Raw genomic sequence first — 5,000 nt, forward strand, 5'->3', positions numbered from 1 at the left:
TATATTAAGTATATTTAAACACGTAATATAACACATCGAACGCGGATACCGTCATATGTTCGAGAAACGTCAGTCAGTCTATTGAGTCGGTTACGAAATAATAGACATTACGACATTAAACATTGAACAGTGTGGTTTATATTTTTATACAGCCGGCCCTCAGACAGGAGTGGTCCTGGATGTTTCTCCACGGACCGCAATGTGCGTTCGAAATGTCGATGTTCAAATGTGTCCTGCAGTTCACACTATGACGCGCAGTTAAATGCGTTCTTCATCGACCCGCGAGCCAAGTGATCCACCGTCCAGGGTAATGGTTTTTAATTTGTTTTATTTTTATAATTTCTACGATCACTCGAACGATTCTATACGCCAGTGATATGAGTTTATTTTTTTTTTATTTTTATTTTTTTTTTTGTTTTTTTCTCTTATTTTTAGTATACAGAGAAAAATTCAAAAAATTAAAAAAAAAAAAAAAAAAAAAGTTAAAAAAAAAAAAAAGTACAAAAAAAAAAAAAAAGAAATATACATTTTATTTGAAGATGACGATGTGCGTTAACACATCGTACTTTCCTCGAAATCGACATCGAAAAATATCAGAATAGGACGCGTTACACGACTCTGGACTCTGACTCGGACACACTGCTGTGTGAGAGAGAGAGAGTGAGAATCGCGTCCTCGCATCGAAACGACACATTCCGAACGTCGATATTTGTGTTTTAGAATTTTATTATCGTTCATTATCGCACTCTTTCGAGATTGATAATTTACGTTAATGATCCTTCCGCAGGTTCCCCTACGGAAACCTTGTTACGACTTTTACTTCCTCTAAATGATCAAGTTTGGTCAACTTCCCAGCAACGCCGACGGCCGTGAAGCCACCGCGTGTCGGTCCGAAGACCTCACTAAATCATTCAATCGGTAGTAGCGACGGGCGGTGTGTACAAAGGGCAGGGACGTAATCAACGCGAGCTTATGACTCGCGCTTACTAGGAATTCCTCGTTTATGGGGGATAATTGCAAACCCCAATCCCCAGCACGAAGGAGTTTCAACGGGTTGCCCGGGCCTCTAGGCCAGGGAGAACATGCTGATTCCTTCAGTGTAGCGCGCGTGCGGCCCAGGACATCTAAGGGCATCACAGACCTGTTATTGCTCAATCTCGTGCGGCTCGAAGCCGCCGGTCCCTCTAAGAAGAATTTTAATACGCCGCCAGTGAGTTGCTCGACCGAAATCGAGCACACCTAAATGACGACGCCTATTTAGCAGGCTAGAGTCTCGTTCGTTACCGGAATTAACCAGACAAATCGCTCCACCAACTAAGAACGGCCATGCACCACCACCCACCGAATCAAGAAAGAGCTATTAATCTGTCAATCCTTCCGGTGTCCGGGCCTGGTGAGATTTCCCGTGTTGAGTCAAATTAAGCCGCAGGCTCCACTCCTGGTGGTGCCCTTCCGTCAATTCCTTTAAGTTTCAGCTTTGCAACCATACTCCCCCCCGAGTCCAAAATCTTTGGTTTCCCGGAAGCTGCCCGCCGAGCCATTGTAGTAACGTCGGCGGATCGCTAGATGACATATTTACGGTTAGAACTAGGGCGGTATCTAATCGCCTTCGAACCTCTAACTTTCGTTCTTGATTGATGAAAACACCTTTGGCAAATGCTTTCGCTGATGTTCGTCTTGCGACGATCCAAGAATTTCACCTCTAACGTCGCAATACGAATGCCCCCAGTTATCCCTATTAATCATTACCTCGGAGTTCTGAAAACCAACAAAATAGAACCGAGATCATATTCTATTATTCCATGCACGAAATATTCAAGCGGCATTTTGAGCCCGCTTTGAGCACTCTAATTTGTTCAAAGTAAAATTGTCGGCCCATCTCGACACTCACTGAAGAGCACCGCGATAGGATTTTGATATTGAACCGGCGTTTTACCGCCGGCTCACCGACGATATGCTCCGCAGACGTGTCAGTATCACCGCGGATGCGGTGCACCGACAGCGCGGCGCACAAATGCAACTACGAGCTTTTTAACCGCAACAATTTTAGTATACGCTATTGGAGCTGGAATTACCGCGGCTGCTGGCACCAGACTTGCCCTCCAATTGTTCCTCGTTAAAATATTTAAAGTGTACTCATTCCGATTACGAGGCCTCGAAAGAGTCCCGTATCGTTATTTTTCGTCACTACCTCCCCGTGCCGGGAGTGGGTAATTTGCGCGCCTGCTGCCTTCCTTGGATGTGGTAGCCGTTTCTCAGGCTCCCTCTCCGGAATCGAACCCTGATTCCCCGTTACCCGTGACAACCATGGTAGTCGCAGAAACTACCATCGAAAGTTGATAAGGCAGACATTTGAAAGATGCGTCGCCGGTACTGGACCATGCGATCGGCAAAAGTTATCCAGATTCATCAAAATTAACGACTTCGGACGAGACGCCCTCCGTCGATTGGTTTTGATCTAATAAAAGCACTCATCCCATCACTGGTCAGAGTTCTGATTGCATGTATTAGCTCTAGAATTACCACAGTTATCCAAGTAACTGAGTAAGATCTAAGGAACCAAAACTGATATATTGAGCCATTCGCGGTATCGCCTTAATACGGCTTGCACTGAGACATGCATGGCTTAATCTTTGAGACAAGCATATAACTACTGGCAGGATCAACCAGGGAGCTAACCGAGACTTGTTGAAGTCGTCAATTACTCTTCTCGTTTCATATTCGCATATAAAATACACACAAACTTATGCATGCATGTACAATATACGCACAGTATGAAACGAGCGTCTCACCGTATCGTCGATCGCGTTAGACGCGATAGATTTTAACGGTTGACTCTTATAAAAATTTATATGAGACACAAACGCGCTTTAAGCACGCGCGCGCGCGTGCGTGCGCTATAATATATAACGCGACGACAGCGGCGGCGGCGGCGGCGGCGGCGGAGGCGTCTTCACATAATGACACATAACGGTCACGAATTCGAACGTTCTAAACGAGATCGAGTTTTTTTTTCAAAATAACACTTCGCACACGACGTGTACGTATGTATTGTTCAACGATTATTATCGTAAAACATTGGGATCGACGCCCGGTGTTTGAGTGATCGTACCGATACTCGGGTTGTGTATTTTTTGTACATGATAAATGTAAAAATTAACAAAAAGAATTTTAGAAACGACCGTTCATATATAATATAAAAATTATACACACTATACGAATACACTGAATCTTTTAAGAACTCCGTCTCTAACGTTTTCTCATATCGTCGCGACGTCGCAGATCGACTACAATGAATCAACATTTATTCCATGAGGATAGATTGTAGCGAGAGCGACGACGACGACGATAAGAGGAAGAGCGCATGAGGCAGAGAGATCTACGTGCGTCCGTCGGTCGGCACAGTTTTACAGAACGAAAAAGAATCTTTTTATCATTTTCACGTGTGTCAGTGAATATCCCCAGCGGTCGAGACGAATCGTACGTACATACTTGGTTGTTACACTACGTAAAGTATAATATAACGCGATACGACGAATCGAGAGACACGCCAGAAGACACGCAACAAAGACGACAAATGAAAACGATAATAACATTTTTTTCGTTATACAAGAGTACTGATCCGGTCACTTCGCGTCTAACATCAATTTTTGAATGTTCGACGTTCGAACCGTCACTACTCCATATATATGCCTGACGATGAGTATGACATTCGGCTCGTTCGAACGGAATGTATTTTTTTTTTTATTATTATTATTATTTTATTATGTTTCTCATATTCGATCTGATATCATAAGACGACGAACCCCAGAACACGCACCCCCCCCCCCCCCCCCCCCAACCCCCTCCCCCCCAACTGACACCCCAAACCCTCCAAAATCTCCAAAACTTCGATTATTTTGTTCTATATTTTTATAGATAGTATATGATTATATGATATTATGCAACGTCAATGCAACAACAACGACAACAACAACAACAACAACAACAACAACAACAATAAAAAAAAAAAGAAAAAAAAAAAAAACAACAACAACAACAACAAAGAAAGTTGTATCTTCGTTTATTTAAATTTCACCGGTATTCGTTTATCGAAAAAAAAAAATTTATAATTAAAATTATTATATTTTATAATTAAAATAATAATTATGACGATGACGAATAAATATAATAATAATAATAATAATAAAGAACATGACGCGATTTACGAATGCGTAAATAATGTTAATAATATAATTTTTAAGTTTCATATCAGTCTTGATACCTTAAAATATGTATAATGAAGTAATAAATAAATAGAAATTATCTTTAAAAAAATATCCTGACATAAATGTATTGAATCTCTATAAAAAAATTAAAAAATAATCTAACGAACGCAACGAGCTCTACTCCTACTCTACGAACGTTTTCTCGAACGAAGTGCTCGATGAAAACGTCGAACGTTCGTGTATCGAAAGGAGAGTCGAGATAGAGCTCATATAATGTTAATGTTAATGTTAATGTTAATGTTAATGTTAATGTATCGAAAATTATATATGTTAATTATTGATATTAAACGTATAAGAAGACTTACGTAATAATATAATAATGAAAATGACGCGAATTACGAACACGCGAGAGACACAGCACGCACAGACACCATCGATACACGAACTAATCGCAACGAACGGGACTCTAACGATTTCAGAGTGTTCGACGAAAACGTGGAACGTTCGTGTATTGAAGAAGTGAAGTCTATCGAGAAGATCATCTCATCCGCGTCCTCCTCCTCGAACTCTACGAGTTCGAGTTATATATATTTATCGAAAAATCATAAAAATATAATATTCGTGTAATATTATAGAATAGATTTCTGATCTATATATATATATATATATACAACCAACCAACAAACATACATGACTATCTCTTGTCGAACGCTAACTCACTAACACTCCTCCTCCTCCTCTCGTAGAAAAATACAAATCTTCTCGTAATTATATATCTGTGTATTATTATAA

At 40.7% G+C, this 5,000-nt stretch overlaps 2 non-coding genes across 2 annotated transcripts; both read right to left on the minus strand.

Annotated features, from left to right (window-relative positions):
* Nucleotides 1–153: 153 nt before the first annotated feature.
* Nucleotides 154–310, minus strand: LOC125076688. The gene has a single exon (XR_007120611.1). It is a non-coding gene; the product is annotated as a 5.8S ribosomal RNA (ribosomal RNA).
* Nucleotides 311–770: 460 nt separating this feature from the next.
* LOC125076690 lies at nucleotides 771–2,673 on the minus strand. Its single transcript, XR_007120613.1, has one exon. It is a non-coding gene; the product is annotated as a small subunit ribosomal RNA (ribosomal RNA).
* Nucleotides 2,674–5,000: the final 2,327 nt, after the last annotated feature.

This window comes from Vanessa atalanta, unplaced genomic scaffold (assembly GCF_905147765.1).
Source record: "Vanessa atalanta unplaced genomic scaffold, ilVanAtal1.2, whole genome shotgun sequence".
Taxonomy (NCBI): domain Eukaryota; kingdom Metazoa; phylum Arthropoda; class Insecta; order Lepidoptera; family Nymphalidae; genus Vanessa; species Vanessa atalanta.